This window comes from Ranitomeya variabilis, chromosome 1, assembly GCF_051348905.1.
Source record: "Ranitomeya variabilis isolate aRanVar5 chromosome 1, aRanVar5.hap1, whole genome shotgun sequence".
Classification (NCBI taxonomy): Eukaryota; Metazoa; Chordata; class Amphibia; order Anura; family Dendrobatidae; genus Ranitomeya; species Ranitomeya variabilis.
In genome coordinates this window covers 102,754,542-102,778,791 of record NC_135232.1, presented here as the reverse complement: position 1 = coordinate 102,778,791, position 24,250 = coordinate 102,754,542, and the positions used below count along the sequence as shown (strand labels likewise).

The 24,250-nt window shown below is 43.0% G+C and overlaps 1 protein-coding gene across 3 annotated transcripts in view; it reads right to left on the bottom strand.

The window, feature by feature from the left end:
* The window catches only part of LHFPL2 (LHFPL tetraspan subfamily member 2), a 150,663-nt gene that overhangs the window by 55,887 nt on the left and 70,526 nt on the right, over positions 1–24,250 (bottom strand). Inside the window, exon 1 of one of the 3 annotated variants that reach the window (XM_077287017.1) lies at positions 1,785–1,848. The exons of the other annotated variants lie outside the window; for them this stretch is intronic. The gene's annotated coding sequence lies outside the window, so the exon portion shown is untranslated. Of the gene's footprint in view, positions 1–1,784; positions 1,849–24,250 lie in introns of those variants that run through there. 3 annotated transcript variants of the gene reach the window in all.

Genomic DNA, 24,250 nt, shown 5'->3' with positions numbered 1-24,250 from the left:
TCCTGAGCAAGCTCGGCACTGCTGGTAGTCCGATCCCGCAGCTGAAACAGTTTTAAGATACGGTCCTGGCGCTTGCTGGTCTTTCTTGGGCGCCCTGGAGCCTTTTTGACAACAATGGAAGCTCTCTCCTTGAAGTTCTTGATGATGCGGTAGATTGTTGACTGAGGTGCAATCTTTGTAGCTGCGATACTCTTCCCTGTTAGGCCATTTTTGTGCAGTGCAATGACGGCTGCACGTGTTTCTTTAGAGATAACCATGGTTAACTGAAGAGAAACAATGATACCAAGCACCAGCCTCCTTTTAAAGTGTCCAGTGATGTCATTCTTACTTAATCATGACTGATTGATCGCCAGCCCTGTCCTCATCAACACCCACACCTGTGTTAATGGATCAATCAATAAAACAATGTTAGCTGCTCCTTTTAAGGCAGGACTGCAATGATGTTGAAATGTGTTTTGGGGGTTAAAGTTCATTTTCTGGGCAAATATTGACTTTGCAAGTACAGTAATTGCTGTTAAGCTGATCACTCTGACATTCAGGAGTATATGCAAATTGCCATTAGAAAAACTGAAGCAGTAGACTTTGGAAAAATTAATATTTGTCTCATTCTCAAAATTTTTGGCCATGACTGTATATGACATCAGTGTATGGAAGATGGCCTTTAAGGGTGAGTAGAAATAAACATAATTGTGCCCAATATAGATGTGGCTAAAAGTTGCTATATTATATTGCATTTATAATTACTATTAATATGAATGTAATAAGAAAAAAAAATCTAGAGTATTTTATCAATTGGTTAATGAAATGGCATCAGGTAAATTTATGGAGCAGTTCAAAGATTAATGCTTTTAGATTTCTTATTTTGTTTCTGAAAATTTCAGCATATATTCTCTACATAGAAGAAATTACCTTCAACCACAAGAATTTAGCTCATTTTCATTACATAAGTGAATTATATTTAGGAAACGAATAGAATTCAATTTATGTCAGTCTCAAGCCTTGCAAGTAGCTGTAAAACGTTTTGGCTTCATGAGAGTTGCGGCTGGCATGGTGTAATAGTTCAGGAATTCACAGGCTTGGAAAACCCTGCAAACTAACCTGAGAACTTTCGGGAGGTCAGGACCTGGCATGAATAGAGCCTTTTTTTCTGTCTACCCTTCATAAACCAGGACTCATTAATAGTTACTCTTTAACCTCCCTAATCCTCAAACTTATTGTCATGGGTACATTTCAAAGTCAAGATCTTCTCAGTTTAATAGAGGTTCTTTGAACACACATCCACTTTTAAGTTGGGTCTACAACTTTTGGCCCTACAAGAATTTGACCTGGAATGTAATTTTCTAGGTCTTATCATGAAGTGTTTTTTTTTCTTCTGTACCCCCCTGCCACCTTCTAATATGTTATGGTGACTAGCACCCCAAATTTAAGATTCCTCATTACTCATGTCTCATTAAAAACGTGCAGCGGCTGAAAAGGTGTTACAGTTGACGTGGCCTTGGTTAAAAATTGGTAAAAATTGAGATGATCTAGTAATGATTGGACAAAATTTGGGTTGTGCTAATTTAGTCTTCGATTGAGCCCTGAAGTCTTTTTTTTTACTACGTATACATAAAACACAAATTGAAGAATTTAGTTTTTTCACTTGATTAGTCACTAAAGTGGAATAAAAGTTAATAAAAAACAGAACCCCAGGTAAAATTAATACAGGAATACAAATGTTGAAGTTACATTTTATACAGAGGTTTCCTAGCTCTAAAAGTGTATTTATAAGAGATATAACTTACTAGCTTTAACACAATTTTTTCAAGGTGCCCACATCTTCAGACACCCCTGCTCCACTCAGGTCCCAAATTAAATCGTAATTCGGTTATTTATGGCCATTGGACAGGTGCCCTGAAAACCGCCTCCCGGCATCAGCGGCTCTTCATTTGATTAGTCGTGACGTCGCACCAGGCTGGATAAGAAGACCTGTGAATGCCATCGGCCAAGAGACATCCAGTGGCTACACATTATTGATGTACATCAGCCAGACACATTCTCTGCCTATGCATCAGCTTTGACAGCTGTTGGGCAAAGAACTTTCTAAATTTTTCTTTGTATAGCCATAACTTGACCCCAATCCCTGTACTTTCTGCAAAGTTATTTTCTCTGATGAAGCCTCCTTCAAGGTGTTTGGGCCATCAGGAAGAATTACTGCTTGGAGAAGAAAAAGTTGAGTCCTGTGTTGTCCCAGCAGTACATCATCCCAAGACTATTCATGTGTGGGGTTATCACTTTTGCATTGTGACAGCACAGTATCACCAGGGTAAAGTGATAACTAAGTGGCTTGGTGAGCAAAACATTGAAAGCTGGTGTCCATTACCATGAAAAACCAAAGGTCTCAATCTCATTGAGAACCTGTGATCAATCCTCAAGAAGAGGGTGGACAAACAAAAACACAAAAATTGTGATAAACTCCTAGCACTCATTAGGCAAGAATTGGCATTCATCCGTCAGGATTTGGCCCAGAAGACTATATCCACCATGTCAGGGGGAATTGCAGAAGATTTCAAAAATAATAGACAACGCTGTAAATAGTGTGCCTTTGTATAAACTTGATATATTTGTTATTAAAAGTATAAAAATGTAAGAAATACTTATAATTGTACCTTTTGTACCTTAGCAACCAAAGAAGCACCTGACTAAAAGATCTGAAAACACTGAAGCAACAAACTTTGTGAAAACCAAAATTTGTGTCAGTCTAAAGGCTGAGTCACACATAACGATATCGTTAACGATATCGTTGCAACGTCACGCTTTTGGTGACGTAGCAACGATCCCGCTAACGATCTCGTTATGTGTGACAGCGACCAACGATCAGGCCCCTGCTGGGATATCGTTGGTCGTTGGGGAATGATCAGGACCATTTTTTGGTCGCTGATCACCCGCTGTCATCGCTAGATCGGCGTGTATGACGCCGATCCAGTGATGTGTTCACTTGTAACCAGGGTAAATATCGGGTTACTAAGCGCAGGGCCGCGCTTAGTAACCCGATATTTACCCTGGTTACCATTGTAAAAGTAAAAAAACAAACAAAAAAAAAACAAAACAAAAAAACAGTACATACTCACATTCTGATGTCAGTCACGTCCCCCGGCGTCCACAGGGTTAAAACTGCTTTCGGCAAGAGCGCTGGTAATGCACGCGCTGCTGCCGAGAGCTTCCCTGCACTGACTGTCAGCGCCGGCCGTAAAGCAGAGCACAGCGGTGACGTCACCGCTGTTACTGCTGGTGCTGACACATTCAGTGCAGGGAAGCTCTCGGCAGCAGCGAGTGCATTACCAGCGCTCTTGCTGAAAGCAGTTTTAACCCTGTGGATGCCGGCAGGGGACGTGACATCAGAATGTGAGTATGTACTGTTTTTTTTTTTTTTACTTTTACAATGGTAACCAGGGTAAATATCGGGTTACTAAGCGCGGCCCTGCGCTTAGTAACCCGATGTTTACCCTGGTTACCCGGGTGCTGCCGGGGGACTTCGGCATAGTTGAAGAGTGTTTCAACGATGCCGAAGTCGTTCCCCTGATCGTTGGTTGCTGGAGAGAGCTGTCTGTGTGACAGCTGCCCAGCGACCACACAACGACTTACCAACGATCACGGCCAGGTCGTATCGCTGGTCGTGATCGTTGGTAAGTCGTTTAGTGTGACTCCAGCTTTACAACCTTTGGCCACGACCGTGTAGACAAAGACTTGATTCCAGCATTGTCACTGGGCTGACTGCTGTAGTTTTGATAAAATCACTTTTATAAGCAAATCACTTGAGGACTAGTAGACCTGTCCCCATGCATCTTCCATGTTAATGAGCTCTGTATAACCCCGCGCCATCCCTGATTGGCTGCTTTCTGTGTACAATGTGCATAGGCAGACAATCAGTGGTGTGGGCGGGGTTATACAGAGCTCAGCATTCAGAGAACTGCAAATTCTGCAGCAGAAAAAGAAGCGATTTTATCAAAACTACAGCAAGAAACCCAATACTAGACACATTGTTAGATTTAGCATCTCAGCCCCTAACATCATGCTGCGCTCGTATGTGGTGACAAAATGCTGGAGACAGATTCCCTTTAAGTGATTTGAGCTCCACTTCCCTTCTTATTAAGCAAGATGCCTTGTATAATTCATACAGTGCTTAAAGATCAGGTTAATCACCATTTCACAGCATATTTGCTACTGGTTTTATTTCCATTAAGGCTACTTTCACACTAGCGTCGTACGACGCACGTCGCAATGCGACATTGCGGCGAACCGATGCAAACTCTGATAGCGCCGCACAATGGTGGCAGCGGATGCAGTTTAACAACGCATCCGCTGCCCCATTGTGATGTGCGGGGAGGCGGGGGCGGAGTTCCGGCCGCGCATGTGCGGTCGGAAAAGACAGTCATGACGCACCAAAAAACATTACATGTAACGTTTTTTGGTGGCGACGGTCCAACACAACAGACGCACGACGGTTGCGGCGTGTCGCACTGCGTCGCTAATACAAGTCTATGGAGAAAAAACGCATCCTGCAAGCACTTTTGCCAGATGCGTTTTTTCTACAAAACGACGCATAGCGACGTGCAGTGCACGACGCTAGTGTGAAAGTAGCCTTATTCAGTATACTTATTAAAGAGCTAATGTGTTGCCATAGGTGTGCAACGTCTTCTCCTCAGGACGGCGGCATTGGATGAGGGGGTAGTCACAGCTTCTACTGACTTCTATTTGCCCAAACTAACTTGTGATTAAAGGAGTTTATAATATTTTACCACACAGATTGCTTCCACAGGAGGGACCCATTGCTCCTTGCTCATCTCGGATGGTTAAAAAGTGAATAGGAGAAAGGTAGAAACTTTTAAGACATTAAGCGCAGTAATCTTGAGATGCAAAACATGGTCACCATTTCCATTTACCCCGTTAATGAATCACTGGGATCCACCTTCTCGTATGTAGGACATGGTGACAGGTTAATGGCTGCTGCAGAAGACGACAATGTGAATGGAGCTGGAGAACTTTTCGCTGGAAACTGATATTTTTCTGCCTTGCTGAATCACAGTCTATTACTGAAGGCTAACAATGGCCGAGCAGCACGCCTGTGGGGAAATCATCAGTCACACAAGCTGGAAGATTTACTCCACGAAATCCTAAGGGGGCAATCATGACTCAGTGCGCCGCTAACACAAACTGCAGACATCTCTCAATCTCTCCGATAAGAAGGAGCAGACCGATGACTGCAGCTCATACGGCCTAATACAATGAGGTCTTCTTTAGTGATGTAATATGATTACTTTGGCAGAACATGGAAATTCAATATACAGACAGTATCCGAAAGGGAAAAACGCACTGAGCAGTAATCTCCGTTGATGTCTTTATGAGTTACTAAAAAACAACTGATGGACCACTAGCTTAGATGCGGTGTGCGACCCTTGGTTATCAGTCATCCCTGCAGTACACACAGTATAAGGGCTACAGTGTCCTTCACAATGGTGAATTTCCATCATAGAGTGCTCAGAAGATGTATTAAAGGGAATCTGTCACCAGTTTTATGGCATAGCAGCTAAAAATATCGCCTTATTAAGCGTCAGCTATGCATTCCCTGCATCCTTATAGAACCCCCTGACTCCCCTTGTATACTCACAAAAACGTTTTTTTAATGTGTCCCGCACTGTATGATAATTTCTCAGTCCGGTCCGATGGGCGTGGTTTCGGGTCTCTACATCACGCCCATCGGCTGTTGGTCGCCGTCCTACTTAATATATAACGCCTCTAATCCCGTGCGACAACTCGCGCCTGCTCAGAAATATAGCCTTTTGCGCCTGCGCAGTATGCTTCGCCCAACTGCGGGGCAAAGCAGAAAAACATAAGTACGCATTAAAAAAAAGTTTGTGAGTATACAAGGGGAGTCAGGGGGTTCTATAAGGATGTAGGGAATGCATAGCAGACGCTTATAAGGCGATATTTTTAGCTGCTATGCCATAAAACTGGTGACAGATTCCCTTTAACTGTATAAGATAGGATGAAAAGCAGGGACATTTGTTAAAGCGAGTTTGCAGCACAAAATGACTGTTCAAACAAAGCACAGGCACTCAGTACATCCCTTTGCATGGCACATTTACACCTGCTTGTTTTCCATGTATTTCTGTCCCTTTTTACTTCATTGACAGCTCTGACTGCTCAGGAGGCGATAGATAGGGGGCTTTCACACTGAATTTAGGCAACCGTGCAGTGGCTCAGTCAGGATTATATAGTATTATCTGACTGAAGGTATATATACCTTCCCTGGCTTCATAATTGCACATGTAGACAGTTGACAGTACAAGTAAATACATATACTGTTTATCTAGGCAAAACACAAAGGCAAATCACACCATATCTCCAAGACTTGGAAATAACACATTGCTTTATTGGACATTATTGTACTCCAGACGACCCAATAAATCACAAGCAGATAATAAAGCTTCACTGGAGGTAAATCACCAGGTCCTTGGTGCCCTGCCTCCATGGATGAGTCACTAGGACTTGTGAGAACATCTGCTGTTCTGTACAAAGCTTTGTTGTTCTATATCTACTGGAGACAAGTTTGTCGTCATGTAGATAGAGCATAAAGATGAGCCACTGCTTCAGGCATTTATACATTTACGGTTTTGGGCCAGGTTCACACAATTTTTTGAAGTTTTATTGCCTACTAGATGATGGCCCGATTCTAACGCATCGGGTATTCTAGAATATGTATGTAGTTTATTTATGAAGTTTTCAGAATAATGCAATTTATACATAGGATTCGGCCGGCCGGGCGCGACCAATTAGCAAAGCATGGTTCAAATTCCGCGCCAATTCGCAGCCAGACTGCGCCTGCGCCTGTCACCTGTTCGCGGCTGGCCGTGACCAATTAGTGAAGCCAGGGCCTGCTCCAGGTTTTTGAGGGCCCCGGGCTAAAGTCTCAGTGGGCCCCCCTCTTTAACACATACCACGATTCATGATGCACAGATACAGCAGAGAAATACAGCACAGCCCACGTAGCATATAACACAGCCACGTAGCATATAGCACAGGCCACGTAGCGTATAGCACAGGCCACGTAGCATATAGCACAGGCCACGTAGCGTATAGCACAGGCCACGTAGCGTATAGCACAGGCCACGTAGCGTATAGCACAGGCCACGTAGCGTATAGCACAGGCCACGTAGCGTATAGCACAGGCCACGTAGCGTATAGCACAGGCCACGTAGCGTATAGCACAGGCCACGTAGTATACAGCACAGCCCACGTAGTATACAGCACAGCCCACGTAGTATACAGCACAGCCCACGTAGTATACAGCACAGCCCACGTAGTATACAGCACAGCCCACGTAGTATACAGCACAGCCCACGTAGTATACAGCACAGCCCACGTAGTATACAGCACAGCCCACGTAGTATACAGCACAGCCCACGTAGTATATTGCACAGCTCACGCAGTGTACAACACAGCTCACGCAGTGTATAACACAGCTCACGCAGTGTATAACACAGCTCACGCAGTGTATAACACAGCTCACGCAGTGTATAACACAGCTCACGCAGTGTATAACACAGCTCACGCAGTGTATAACACAGCTCACGCAGTGTATAACACAGCTCACGCAGTGTATAACACAGCTCACGCAGTGTATAACACAGCTCACGCAGTGTATAACACAGCCCATGCAGTATATAACACAGCCCACGCAGTATATAGCAATGTGGGCACCATATCCCTGTTAAAAAAAAGAATTAAAATAAAAAATAGTTATATACTCACCTTCTGGCGGCCCCCGGATCCAGGCCAGGTGTTTAGCGATGCTCCTCGTGACGTTCCGGTCCCAAGAATGCATTGTGGCCTCGTGACATGATGACGTAGTGGTCTTTTTAAAAAAAATTTTAACATTAGATCTTTTTACTATTGATGCTGCATAGGCAGCATCAATAGTAAAAAGTTGGTTACACAGGGTTAATAGCAGCGTTAACGGACTGCGTTACACCGCGGCATAACGCGGTGTAACGCAGCCATTAACCCTGTGTGAGAGCTGACTGGAGGGGAGTTTGGAGGGGGCTCTGACAGAGTAGGAAGGGGCGAATTCGCGGCCGGACTTCCCAGCGACGCGGGATTTCCGTTACAGACAGACGGAAGTACCCCTTAGACGATTAAATAGATAGATATGTGCACATTTATTTTCCAGTAAGGTAAAGAAGCCCTCCCACTAGTGAGGATGTCCACTACTTTAACACTGATGACTTATCCTTAGGATATTGATTTAAAAAGGGGGACGGATGTGCAGTACCCAGCCGCGGCCACTATCAGTAGATGGAGCAGCTCCGTAACTGAGCACTTGCAGCAAAGAACAGCTGATCGGCGGGGATGACGGGTGTTGCATCACCACGATCAGACATTGATGACCTATCCTAAGGAAAAGACATCAATGTTAAAGAAGTGGATAACCTGTAACTTTTTTTTAATCTAAACCTGGATGCTAGTGTAGTTCAGAGGGTTAATATACTCACTGATTGGTCTTCTCCAGTATCATGTTCTCAGTCACGTGATGCCAAATTCAGACTCTCCGGATCACTATGTGCACGCCCGAAATCGCTATTACAATGTAATTCTATGGATATTCGTTCTGCAGCTCCAACGGCTGGCTAACTGAGCGTTGCAACAGATAAAGCCCCATTCTCTGGCACAGCCAATCTGTAGACAGAGATAGACAAACTCCGCTACCAAAATAAGCATTCAGCCAGCCCCCTTCACGCACACACACAACTCTAATCACATTTATACATTGTCAATGCTATCCTGCGTCAGACACAAACCAGAAGAGAACCTGGTAGAATCTGGGATCTAAAGCTTGTGGCTGAAGACATTTATTATTATTATTATTATTATAGCGCCATTTATTCCATGCTGCTTTACACGTAAATAGGGGTACATATAACAAAAAACAAGTACAATAATCTTGAACAAAAACGAGTGACCGCCTGGTACAGGAGGAGAGAGGACCCTGCCCACGAGGTCTCAGTCGACAAGGGATGGGTGAGGATACAGTAGGTGAGGGCAGAGATGGTCATGAAGACACGATCTAGGTTAGTATCTTGAATGACTTACTAATTTAGGGTGCAAGGGGTAAAGTTGGGAAGAGCACAAAGCTGGAGTAGGGAGACTTTTAGGGCATGAAATGCTCCCTTGGGAAATTAAATATGACGACAATAGCCTCTGCTTCAATTCCCAGGGGAAAAATGCACGGCCTACAAGTCTCGCTATTCTAGCTTGTCGTTTTTTTGTTGTTTTTTTTACAATTTCATACTTGGTTCAATAGAGGGATATATTACAAACCTTGAGACAAGTTTCCTGGTTCTGCAAATATAAATCCTTCCATGGGCTCATTAATATGAAGAATTCTTCCCCTTTCTCAAAACTTCCAAAACCAAGAAAGAAACAGCTGCTGCTAATTATACCGGCTCCGTTTCCCCAATTTATCTACACAAACTGTTTTGTGACTTATGTTCTTCTATATGTGCTGCAAAAAAAAAAAAAAGGAATTTGCCAAGCACTTGTCACCTTTGTGCTTAATTATATAATTTGCAGTATTTAAAAAAATATATATATATATCTTAAATTTGCAATGGCATGAAACTCGAATGGGTATTCTCAATGCTATCCCCTATCCACGGTATAGAAGATACTTACTGATTGCTGGGACCCCCGGCAATACCAAGAACTCGGCTTTGTTGAGCCCCATATTCAATAATGCAGAGATGCATATGCTGGACGTCCACTCCATTCATTACCTATGAGACTGTGGGAATTGTGCGAGCAATGTATTTGCCCTTCCCTCATTCTTGGGATTGCTGGGGGTCCCTGCAATCGGTGAGTTATGCCCTATACTAGGATAGAGGTTTCCAGGTACGGACCGGTGCTGAAATTCAGCCCTGGCATTTGGAATCACTCAGGCCCATGTTGTCCTCATCCCAATGAACCAGATGGGATATATTACCCTGGATGGAGAAAAGGAAAATTTTCTACAAGACCAATATTTCTAATGATAACGGTGGACTGATGGGGTAAGTGACGGAGTCACCGACTTTGTGCTCCATCACAACTCTAAACAGTATGGGAGTCTTGAGAACACCAATTCTGTTAACAATGTAGCAGACAAGGCAGCCCATGACCAGACAGGCCCTTCTGGCATTTGCCAGAGTTACCAGACGGCCAGTCTGGCCCCGGAGGTTACTTAAGGATGCTGGGAATTCCACTTTAAGTTATATTTTGAAATTTCTTTGTCCGGATCTTAGTAATGAGCATAGCATAAAACTGAAGTTGCTGTTTAGTTTTAAAAAAAAAATAACTTTCCTTATACATTTGACATTTAAAAGGGTTGTCTGCTCTGTTGTTTGCTTTAAGGGTCCTCCAACAATCTGATCACAAGGCTTTCTGCTTCTAAGACCCTTGATAAATTGCTGTAAATCTGTAAGGATACCAGCAAACATTCATTTTCCCTACAGCGCTACTTCAAAACGTAATGAAATATTACAAGGTTAACACTGAAAAAATGGATTTTCCATGTAATGCATGCAAGTGCAAGGTTGTCCAATGTGCCAAGTACCTTCATTTTTAAGTAAATTCCATATAGCAGTAATACAGCCCAAATTTCATACATTTTCAATGTCTGCATACATCTCAGCATTTACAGAGTGCTGCTGTTTTCTTTGTGTATTATACAATCATATGTCTGCATACATCTTTGTGCTTACAGAGTGCTGCTGTATTCTTTGTATATTATACAGTAATGTCTGCATATATCTTAGCGCTTACAGAGTTGTTGATGTATTCTATGAGCATTACAAAGTCATGTCTGCATATATCTTAGCGCTTACAGAGTGCTGCTGTATTATTTTGTTTGCATATTATACAGTCAGAGCAGCTTGCACCTGTTCACACTTGCTTTTACTCTGTTCATAGTTGCTGGTCAGTTTTTTGGTTTGTGTAGTTCCCCAAAGTTCTTTACACTGCACTCTGGTTAATAGGGAATTCCCCTATTAACAGGGAGGTCCCCTATGAAGCCTCTTTTAACAGAGGATTTCTAAACTAAAAGGAGAAGGTCAGAGAGTTGTTGGCATGTCAATCACACCTCTGTGGGCATCATCATGGCACATTCTACGTTCTAGGATGAGACAGAGCTCCCCTGACTTATGGAGGTGAATTACATTGCCATGCAACACTATTAAACAATTATTATTTGCTAGGACTGTTTACCATCATAAGGACATGCTAAAAAGGCTTTGTAGGATGCAGATATTGCTTGTGATGGATTAAAGGGGACAATCCTGCTGACAGGTTCCCTTTAATAATATAGAACTATATTTTAGGTTTCTACTTAGGTAGGAAATGCAACATGACACAACAGGAAAGTAGACCTTGGACGGATTGCTTCAAGGCTATGGTTTGATCATAGGGTCAAATAAAACAATACCATTAAGAGCACAAACATGCACAGCGGTATTATCTGTGGCTTTCATTTTAGATGGTCTTTAACGAAAGGCCAAAATAAACACTGCTGGAACCAACTTACTGGTACATTCCCTGTGTCCTCTCCTATGGAGCTACTTCAACAGGAACTCTATAATTAAGAAGTCACAATACCCTTTACTTATTTTTCAGAAATATGCCTGAATAAACAAACTTCTTCAAAAGACAAATAATAGCTAAAAGCTAGGCGGTGCACGGCCAAAGAGAAATAATTAAAGATACAGTGTGTGGTGCTGAACAACATCGCTGTTCTATGCTCCATCAAAAGAGTGATTTCCTATTGTAGTTAATGTGTCTTAGAGACATGTCAGAAGTTTAGATCAGAGGGGGTCCGTGTGCTGGAGCTCAGTGCAGAGTAACAACCAGTCAAAGACAGGCTAGAAACCAAGAAGTGCACCACAAAATCAGGAATCAGTGGCTTAATTTTTCTGGCGCGAGGTCCATACGGGGTCAGCAACGTTGGGCATGGATTGATTTTCTATCCTGAGGCATCAACGTGGCGGTTCATTATCATTTAGGCTACTTTCACACTTCAGGTTTTTGCCGTCAGGCACAATCTGGAGAAATTTTTAAAAACGGATCCGTTTTTTTTCCCGCCGGATCTTTTTTTCTCATAGAGTTGTATTAGCGCCGGACTGTGCCTGATAGCCTAACGTTTCATCTGTTTTTTGTTCTCTCTCTCTCTCGCTCTCTCTCTCAACAGGAAATCCAAACCTGGTTAAAAAAAACAAAAAACGGATCCAGCAAAAAAAAACAAACAAAAAAAACCAGATCCGTTGCATCAGTTTATCGCTTTTTTCGACGGATCCTTTTTTTTTTGCAAAATTCAACGGATCCTTCCTGACAGCAAAAAACTGATGTGTGAAAGTGGCCTTAAGGCTGTGTGCACACGTTCCGGATTTTCCGCTATAAAAACGCTAAAAAAAGCTTACATTACGCATCCTATTATTAGAATGCAATCTGCAAATTGTGCACATGCGTTTTTTTTGCGGAAAAAAAGCAACATCGTGTAAAAAACGCAGCATGCTCATTATTTAGCATATTTTTCGCGTTTTTTGCCCCTATATTATTGAATTGGGAAAGCTCCGGAAAAAAATAAAAACGCGAGACATCCGCAAAAAAAGCCCAAAAAACGCATGCGGATTTCCTACGGAAAAAGTCCAGTTTTGTTCAGGAAATTTCCGCAAAGAATCCTGACGTGTGCACATAGCCTAAGAGGATGAAGATAAAGGAAGGTGGGATCCTCTCCCTCACTGTCAGTGTTGAAGGCAAGGAAAGCGTATGCCTCCTCCACTGAATACCGTGATTGGGATGAGCAAAACATTTTTTCACATATGCAGTGTTTGTGTACCAAATTTTATTCAGGTGTGTGTGTGAGGGCTTAGTGTTACTTTTTTATTTATAAAAAAGGAATAAAAAGTCCTAGAAAACAGCGAGCAAGAGTGCAGAATAGTGATTTTAATGTGGTGCGACTTGTGATCAGCGCTTGGCATATGCAGGGCGCACACCTGGAGGTAGGGTAAAGGAGGGGGACTATACAGGGATGAAAAAAAGACTTGGAAAACAGCGAGCGCAGATGTTGATCAGCGATTTGCATCACTGGTCAGCGCTCAGTGGCTGCAGGACGTAGGAGCAAAAAATTAACCTGCCAAAAATTGAGTGATCAAATACTGATCAGCACTCGGTGACAGAAGGGGGGGGGGGGGGGGGGGGTAGAGAGAGGTGGGAAAAGGGAGATTGGGGTGGATTAGGAAAAAGCTAGGGATCATGGATTCTTTCAGGTATCGCAGGAACACAAGCAACCGTGATTGTACAGGCTTCAAAAAGTCTATGGCACCACAGGGCCCGGCACAGCGCGACAGAACATCTATGACTACCCTGCACACGTCCAGTCATACTGAGGTCAGATCGCCTCTGTGCACTCTGATTGGCGAGTTCGGCGTCGTCATTTGATCGCACCAAATCAGAGCTTACACTGGTGACGCTGGCGTTGCCAAGCTCCAGCCTATGATTGGTGCTCTTACAACACCGATCGTAGGCCGGACATCAGTGTGTCAGGCAATTTCATTTCCTGAAACACTGAAAACGCTGTGATTGGCTGTTCAGAAATGAACAGTCAATCCAAGCGACCGTAGTCTAAACCCCCCGACAAGCCCAGGTTCCCTGCTGTTAGAAACAGCAGGCACCTTAATGCGATCATCGTGGCTGTGGTACCGAATTTTAGCCACGACGTACCCAGTACGTCCAAGGTCGGTAAGTACTTCGCAACCATTATGTACTGGGTACGTCCAAGGTCAGGAAGGGGTTATACATTTTCTACAATATCATGCATGGGTTCAGACATCCATTCTTTTACTGTTCTCTGCAGACCACCCCAATATCTCTACACCAGCATACACTCAGCGCTGGTTAGCAGGTGTGGAAAGAGTGCAGTTATTCCATGAGCTTCACGAATTGCCCCAATGTAAAACAAAGCGTTCACCCTTTCAAATCTAAATGTGAAGTCCTCAAATGTCCCAGGGCATGATAGGACAGGCATCTCCAAAGTTATGTAAACAAGGCAACACACTTCACACCAATGTATCAAGTAACAACATTTGTAGTATAGGACATACGCGGCATAGCTGTCTACATTGTCCCTTCAGCAAGCCGAGCAAATGGTGGTGAGAAGTTAGAGGACAGCTGCTGGGTAGAATGGCCCTCCTGAGCCCAATTCTACAAACCATAGATGGTTATCGAAATCTACAATGTATGTGATGGACAGATTCAAAAGGACAGGGCAATACAATTTAATCAGCCTGATCCCTCTCTACGCCGACATCATTTGTCCTTGTGAGCATCTAATATGTATGGGTGGTGTACCAATTTTCACTGACCCAATCCTTTGTACCTATGGAACAAGCAGCCACCAAATGTTTCAGGCAGATGTTTATTCTTCTCACCCCCATTGAGAACACAGGCAAACATAGCTGACAGCTATCCATTAACATCTTTGTTGTTGCTCCTCTTGTGGGTTTATACTACACGTAACCTTCGCTTTAGCCAGGTGTACCATATCATTACAGATAGACCACCATTAGTGTATCGTGAGGCAACGTTAGATGTACAGGCCATAGAGGCAGCCCTCATGGTTGTTAGTGGGTCCATGGAGCGGGAACCTAATACTGGTTGGCCACATACATTCTTTATTGACATGAACCTGTGCAGCACATTTTTCCACAGAGGAATTGCAAGATCAGCAAAAAAATAAATAAATAAAGATAGTGTAATGGTCAAAAGCATCACAGAAAGTGTGTGTGGAGGGGGCTAACAAATTTGTGCCCCAATTTATCTATTCTAGTAACACTGGGATGTTAAACCTCTCTTCATCTGTGGCTTATTTAATCTTGGAGAAGGTCCATTTTTACATACAAGAGGTGTAATGATCTTATATCATGTCTGGAAAACACGTTAAAATGTAATGCACCATTAAACATTCACAGTTAGAATGCAGCATAACCATACAAAAATACTGAGGGCATAACCTTTCCAGCAAAGGGATTTCATCCAGATAGATAATGATCTGGCTTCCCGAGCAGCAGACACAATAACTGCAAACAATATCCATGAGTCAGCATGTTGACTCGTCTCCAAGTTCCTCATCAATGCTCTCATCCAACACACCATAGAGGAAGTAATCTTTTATCAGACAGACACTCATACTGACTGCACACCATCATTACTGCATCAGTTAGGTTGTTATTGCCTTTGTGCATTAGTTATGAGCTCCAGAAAGAATATTCTGTGTTCCGTATCCCACGTTCAACATGTCAACGATGAAGTGTTGGTCACCAGCAGCTGAAGCTCCACAAATTTTTACCACTATTGTATATATAGTCAGCAAATATAATACCTAGCATAAAAGCTATGGTTTCATAACTTTTTTATTGACTGATACCGGTTTTACCATCACAATGTTTTACGATCTGTTGATGAGCCATAAAACATTGATCAGTGGGTGTGACGCTACTTGGTAGACTTTGAGATGCCGATCACATATTAGGAAAGTCATGAATGCATGGTCTGCTCTACCATTACAAACAGCAGTAAAATGAGCCCATTATGTGCATTAATAAGGACTCTAAACATCAGTGTTTTATAACTCATCCTATCAAACATTATTGTAGAAAAGCCAATGGAAGTGGGGTGGGCCATCAATGTCAGATCGGTGGATGTGTGACATCTGTGATGGGGATTGCGTTGCAGTACCTGGCACAACCAAATGTATGGTGTGGTGCCTGGTAAACCATAGGTGTACTGAGAGCTCCACAATCAGATATTAATGCTCTAATTAAGACTCAAGTGCTTCTATCAATAGAAGTGAACCGAGAGAAGTGAAAGAAAGTCTAGTTGGCCTGTGACTGCAAGCATGCAAATCCCATATATGACAGATTCAGACATTTAGATTAGGTTAAACTATCACATTTTTTGGCAAGTGACTGTTTTCCCTTAATTGCATCTTTATTTGCTGTAATCCATTTATATTTGTAGGATTACGCCTGCCACAATCTTACTGCCATTATATATAACCAGTAGTCCAAAAAAAGGGATCAGTAATAAAGTCTCTCTCAATATTCTGCTTCTTTCTGTGGATCTACCCCTGGTACAGAGCCATGGGTAATGTAAATACATAAGGTATTGGGCCGGGAGACACTGGGATAACTGGGGGACCACAGTTTACTGGGACTGAATATCAACGAGGGATCATACAAAAACTCAGCAGTGTCAACAGCAGAGGGAAGTCTGGAGCCACTGCACAGGCAACTTCCATCTTCCCAGGGTGCTCACAAATGGAGACTAGGCCCATCGTCTTAGCCAGAAGGCCCCCACACCAAAAACAAATAGGAAATAAATCAGAGCTCATCAGTACTGTAGCGCCAATATGCCTCATTAATTCTACAGCCAGAAGCTCCATTCATACACTGATGAGCAATGAAGGTCTGCGCCAGATGCAACAGAAACATGACCTAACAATGTAATAATAAACTCACTCCTTAATAGGGATAGCCTCACCTCGGGAATGCAGACACAGATTCGTTACTTACATTTAATTGTTTTGGATTAGGAGATTTCCATCTTGCAACAATAACCATTTACCCGTAACACAATCCCAAGGCCAAGTCAAATATTTATGCTTTCGATAAGAAAAGTCTTGTAGAAAAAAGGAGACAGCAACAAGTTTTATCTATTTGGATTGGATGTAGCCTGAAGATCAGGGTTTCTTTATTACTCTAGTGTTTATAAGCTTAGTCATCAAATAATGAGGAGAAAGGGCGGCCATAAACATTAGAAAGGGGTCTGTCCTGACGCTGCTACGTCTGCTAGGCTCATGCATGTGTTCGCAGTAGTACGAGGACAAAAAAAATGTCCATGTATATTGAAAGATGATTGTGAATAAGTGTTCCTAAGAATGCACGTGTCATGATAATCTTGCAGGCTACACAGCCTGTTAATAACACGACAAACGAGCAAAAAGCATGTTCGTCAGGTGAAATGATCTTTTGTACTGCACAAAGGATCACTGCTGAGAACACTGGAAGTCTATATTGTCAGAGCAACCTAGTACAGTTCACTCAGAGGATTTGATGTGGAGGCTCACTCACCACATCCAAAGTCCATGTAGTTTCTTGACTAGTCTGCATGGGCGCCAGTGATGCAGCAGACTGCCGGTTCATTCACTGAGCATTGTTAATCACAGTCTGCCTGTGTAAACATGCTATTAAACTACCAAAAATCAGTAAAATATTTACCGATCGGCAGTCATTTAATGCAGGTGTTTTTTTCATGTGAACAGACGTTAAGGTGCTGTTCTCAAGTTGTCACACAACTTTCCAGTCTCTTTCTTCCTGGTCTTTGGCAGGACAGGCGCTCCTCCTTGAGCAACAGTTCTGGTTAACAGAAGAGCTGTAGTATTAGAAGAACTATAAAGCTCAGCACAAGTTCTGCTGTAACACATTCCGCAGTGTAGACTCAGGACAAACCACTAATACCCATCACTATTTACAGGTAGAGATAACAGTGCCTGTGAACAAGTGCACTGCTCTGGACAGTGAGAGCTGAGATTGTGATGCTGAGCATTGCCATTCTACAGGATTGATAACAGCAGCTCAGTAAGGAGCTGAGGGGGAGGAGGTGAGCAGCGAACTGCTATATAGAAATCTGTGAGCGGGAGAGGGGTGGCTGATATCAGGAGTCAACTTCTTTATGGAATGCGAGTACTGTGTATATTTGGCATGGGTCTGCTCAGGCACTACTGGTCATGCTCCATGGAAACTAGTTGTACAGCATGAGAGATAAAAGCAGTCATTGCAGAAGAATGACAGCAGAGCGAAAAAGCAAGACAAATGCAAATGTGCTTATTTTCATTCTGTTTAGCTAGTTAAAGTAAATTTATGACTTAAGAATACCCCTTTAAAGGCACTGCTAGATTCACCTGGTGACAGCTTATTTTCCAAAGAATGAATGAATCAGCCAGCTGAAATCCAAAACCCAATCCATATCTCACCTAACTGCTGGTAGACTGCTATTCCGGCCATGGTCATCATGTGAACACTTTGCACAGTGCAGCTCTATTTAGCGTGCAGAGGCTGCTGTGTACTGCAGAACAATTCTTACTCTTTTGAATAGGAGCTGTTCTGCAGCACTTGTTAGCAGCAACTACACATTGATTGGCTATTTGCTTAGCAGTTTTCATCTTTTTATTTCATTTTAGCTACACAATCTCATATTAATTAAAAGTTACGTTGTAAGACCCCTATTCTAGTACACAGTAAAATTTCTAATTTTTGGAGAAAACTATTTAAGATACAGCAGTGACGAGTTGTTTTTTTTTGTTTTTACACATTGTATAATGCTGCACTTTGTTGCTCTGTTTTAAGTGTTTACATCTGGTGATAGCTGATGGTTTGTGTTTGACAGATGTAGGTCCCCACCGATCTGATATTGATGACCTCTGGATAGGTCATCAATATTTTGTGCCCAGAGAACCCCTTTAAAGTAAACATATCATCCAAAGTATGGTTTGCCAAACTGAACACAGATTCCAGATGCAAGAACAATATATGGTTCTTTGTCCACAATTAGTTAAAATAGAGCCAGACTAATTGCCTCCTCTGCAGCCAGTATTGGAATATGCCCCAATTTTTTTTTTCTTAACTTGTCCCAAGTAGCTGTCAATATATCTCCTGGCAAGACTGGTGTACTTACTAATAAAATGCTCTGTTTAATATCAGGATTATACAGTCTGATTTTTTCAGTGTCCAGCCACAGAGTGACAGATCATGCACCCAAGTGTATCCAGACTATGCTGCGGTCAGTCATGCTGAGTGGGTGGGCAACCTGTACTGAACAGTGTGAGATCTCAGCAGCAGGGAGAAGGGGCACGGAGGACCTGTCAATTTGTGAGCATACAAAGAGCTTACACCTTTACAAAGGATTGTACAGCGAGTCTGACATGGATTTTCAAAACAAGTACACCAGCTTTTCAGGTCCAAGTGATTTATATAAATTTTGGTTGCAGTTTATATTGTGAAATGTGGTGACAGATCCGACCATTTATGAAAAAAGAATGTGTAAAACTTGCAGTTAGCGGCCTATACCATGGCCAATTTGCAGACATGGTAATGCAGTACTACTGCTTGGATTGGTCTCAAGGAAGCAAGCCTAGCACAAAGCCTTCACTGCCATTCAATAACAGTGTAAAATCTATTTTTTATTTCTATATACTGTGGGCAGCACAATTTCTGCTATGGATTTGGGCAAAGGAAATGTGAACCATTTCTCCTCCTATTCCCATTTCTCAGAATGGGGAGATGGAAACATTTACTAACACCAATATAACAGCCCTGCTCAATTCAACAGATGTTCTGGAGACAGTTAAAACATTTTCCTCCCTCATTAGATCTGAAATCCATTTGAAGAATTAATCTGTAAAGGTTTTCTCTTCCGTTCAGAAGAGATGACAGTTTCTGTGTTTCATTATTTAGCCAGAAGCCAAAGATCGGCTCCTCTCAAGGGCAGGATGTGAAGTCACTAGAATGGGCACCTACATGGATCATGTCGGCTGGCGCAGGTTGAAAAGCTTCCACGTCTGGTTATGGTAATTTTTCTCAACTCAATTCAGTGACTAATTAGGCATTAATCCATAAAGGAAAACTGAAGACAAATAGAAATGACTGGGAAGTGCATTTATTACAATGTTCATCACTTTTCTAAATCAGAGTGCAGATACATAGAGTAAAGGTGTTTCAATTAATACATTTCTTTTAGCCATCATTTGGAATAAAAGTAGATTAATAAAAAAAAATAAAAAAAAATCTAAAAACATTTTTATTGTAGTTGGAGAGATGGAAGCAAGTAAAGGAATATCCCCAGGCAAAATAGGACAACATGGTGGCGGCCTTTATCGAAGGACACAAGAATCGCATGGCCAGAGATCTGCTTATGGTATGACAGTCCACTTTGTAGGCTATGTGCACACGTTCAGGATTTCTTGCAGAAAATTCCTGAGAAAAACCTGAAATTTTCTGCAAGAAATCTGCATGCGTTTTTTGCGCGTTTTTACCGTGTTTTTGTTGCTTTTTTTCCGGACATTTTCCAATGCATTTTATAGTGGGAAATCCGCAAAATTAATGAACATGCTGCGTTTTTTTCGCGGAAAAAAACGCATCATGTGCACAAAAATTGCAGAATTCATTCTAAATGATGGGATGCATATTGTATGCTTTTTTTTTGCGGTTTTATAGCGTTTTTATCACGAAAAACCATGAAAAATCAGCAACGTGTGCACACAGCCTTAAAGAAAAGGAAAATTAGATAATTATCTCTCATCTTCTCATCCTCCTCCTTCTTGACCTGTCCTCTGCTTTTGACACAGTCGATCACTGCCTACTGCTACAGATTCTTTCTTCCCTTGGCATCACAGACCTTGCCCTGTCCTGGATTGCCTCATACCTTTCCGACCGCACATTTAGCGTTTCCCACTCCCACACTACCTCCTCATCCCGCCCTCTCTCTGTTGGAGTCCCTGAAGGCTCTGTCCTAGGGCCCCTACTTTTTTCCATCTATACCCTTGGCCTAGGGCAACTCATAAAGTTCCATGGCTTCCAGTACCACCTGTATGCGGACGACACTCAGATCTACCTCTCTGGCCCAGATGTCACCTCTCTTCTGTCCAGAATCCCGGAGTTTCTGTCAGCCATATCCTCCTTCACCTCTCGCTTCCTAAAACTCAACGTAGACAAAACCGAATTCATCATCTTTCCCCCACCTCACGTATCCCCCTACCTGATCTATCTATTATGGTAAACGGTATCACGTTCTCTCCCGCACCTGAAATCCGCTGCCTCGGGGTAACTCTCGACTCTGCCTTGTCCTTCAAACCGCACGTTCAAACTCTTGCCACCTCCTGTCGCCTCCAACTCAAAAATATTGCCAGAATCTGTCCCTTCCTCACCCCACAATATACTAAAGGCCCCGTCTCACACAGCGACGCTGCAGCGATACAGACAACGATGCTGATCGCTGCAGCGTCGCTGTTTTGTCGCTGTGTGGTCGCTGGGGAGCTGTCACACAAACAGCTCTCTCCAGCGACCAACGATCAGGGGAACGACTTCGGCATCGTTGAAACTGTCTTCAACGATGCCGAAGTCCCCCTGCAGCACCCGGGTAACCAGGGTAAACATCGGGTTACTAAGCGCAGGGCCGCGCTTAGTAACCCGATGTTTACCCTGGTTACCAAAAATAACAAACAGTACATACTCACCATCTGTTGCCCGTCAGGTCCCTTGCCGTCTGCTTCCCGCTCTGACTGTGTGCCGCCGTACAGTGAGAGCAGAGCGCAGCGGTGACGTCACTGCTGTGCTCTCACTTTACGGCGGCAGTCAGAGCAGGAAGCAGACGCCAAGGGACCTGACGGGCAACAGATGGTGAGTATGTACTGTTTGTTTTTTTTTACATTTACGCTGGTAACCAGGGTAAACATCGGGTTACTAAGCGCGGCCCTGAGCTTAGTAACCCGATGTTTACCCTGGTTACCAGTGAAGACATCGCTGGATCGGTGTCACACACACCGATTCAGCGATGTCAGCGGGACCTCAACGACCAAAAAAAGGTCCAGGCCATTCCGACACGACCAGCGATCTCGCAGCAGGGGCCTGATCGCTGGTACGTGTCACACATAGCGAGATCGCTACTGAGGTCGCTGTTGCGTCACAAAACTTGTGACTCAGCAGCGATCTCGCTAGCGATCTCGCTATGTGAGACGGGGCCTTAAGGCTCTTGTGCATGCCCTTATCTCCCGCCTCGACTACTGCAACACCCTCCTCTGTGGCCTCCCTGCTAACTCTCTTGCACCACTCTCCAGTCTGTCCTCAACTCTGCTGCCCGGCTAATCCACCTCTCTCCTCGCTACTCCCCTGCTTCTCCCCTTTGCAAATCCCTCCACTGGCTCCCAATTCCCCAACGAATCCAGTTCAAACTACTAACACTGATCTACAAAGCCATCCACAACCTGTCCCCTCCCTATATCTCTGAACTAATCTCCCAATACCTTCCCTCACGTAATCTCCGATCCTCCCAAGACCTCCTACTCTCCACCACACTTATTTGGTCCTCACACAACCGCCTCCAAGATTTCTCCCGAATATCCCCCATCCTCTGGAATTCCATGCCTCAACACGTCCGACTATCCACCACCCTCAGATCCTTCAGATGGAACCTGAAAACCCATCTCTTCAGGAAAGCCTACAGCCTGCAATAACCATTCTGCCGCCTCACCATCGCCAGAGCAGCCGCCTCATCACCGCCAGAGCTGCTGCACCTCCGACCTTCTGTCTCTTCCCCACTATCCCATAGAATGTAAGTCCGCAAGGACAGGGTCCTCTCCCCTCTGTACCAGTCTGTCACTGTAAACTTGATTACTGTAAATGTTATTTATAACCCTGTATGTAACCCCTTTCTCATGTACAGCACCATGGAATTAATGGTGCTATATAAATAAATAATAATAATAATAATAATAATAATAATCTTAGATCCAGAAGGATATTAGCGGTACAACATGCACTGGAGTCTCCAGTAAATATATGATCTGGCTCCATACATCAGAGCCATGCTCGCTCCGTAACACTGTCATATAGTGTGCACCCCTTGAAGTTATGATTCTCTTCTGAATTAATGCCTCCCTGCTATATCAAGAACTCTAGAAGCGGTTTACACAGGGCGATGTGCTGCCGATAAAGAAGATTTTCAAGCTGACAAACCATCCAAATCACCTTATGAACGAAGATTGTTCTCCTACCAAGCACCATAAGTCGGTATCTATCCGAGGGCAAGAGTTAATTCTCCTGAACTGGATGGAATCCCTGTGGAATATCAAATATTTGCTGAAAGGTTCCTCTATAAATTACAGAGCAGCCAGGGCTGTCTAAAAGAGATCAGCTTCGTTTGGGAAACTTTAATCACACAAAATTAAATTACTCAACCCTGTATAGTGTCACAATGCAGACCAAGTTGATGTATGGGCTACAGGACATGCACATTCTTTATTAGATATTATATAAAGCAGAGAATCAAAAAAAATTATATCATCTCATGCCACAAAGCAACTTCAGGTTTTTCCACATATGGTTTTTACGCTGTGCAATTTCAGCACTTTTTTCAGACCTGGCTATGCACGCAGACATCACGAGTATTTAAGTTTAGCAGAGGGGAAAAAAAATGCTGAATGGAAACTTTAACTCACAACAGTTGTGCCGTGCGACGCCAAAAAGGAAGAAAAAAAAACAACTAATAATTCTGAATTTTAGGGAGATGCAAAAGTATGAAGAATTTTATTTTATTTTATTTTTTTTAAATTACCGTAAACATAGCATGTCTCATACAGAGTACATTCAGACATCGGAATCTGTGCGTGCATTGTTTTTTAGCATAAAAACCTTAGCAGTAACATATGGCCTAAATAATCAGTGCTTGCTCGACAGAATTCTGGCATAAAAGCTTTGAAAAGTCTCAAAACTTGGGTGCAACTCTGAGTTGAACCTACATTTTGCGGCTATTAGAGTTTTCATGTCAATTATCCCCAGTTCCACCAAAAAAGGCAGAGCTGGGGCGTGACAGGGTGTGATGCCACGGCTCGTCTAATTCATGACGAGCTATGCTGATCTGTACGCCAGATATTTCAAGCCAGTACCTGACCGGTGTGAGATTTATGGTGTGGTACACAAGAGGCGCCAGCCACTCGTCAGACGCTCCAGAATTATTTAGAGGTGTGCACCTATCCATGAATCAGGAGCGTCTGACTCCAGCAAGCACTGGTCTTGATGAATCCGACCCACTGTAAGTAAAAGGGGTTGTCTTTTTTTTTTAAATAATAAATTATATTTTCTTGCTAAAATAGTGTCACACTTTATAACATAATCGGTTGGGGGTCATGAGGACGTGAATTGGAAAATACGAACAAACAGGTTGTTTCAGAAAACAGCCATTTTTTTTTTTACAATCCCAGAAACTCCTTTATTGTTATAGTTCTGAAGTGATTTCTTTATGTTTTACATTGGAGTAATTTACACACTACATACTTGGTGCATTTTTTTATTTATTTATTTTTTTGGGGGGGAAGGGGGGAGATGACAAGCTTTTTAAGAATTGCAAAGTGCCATCT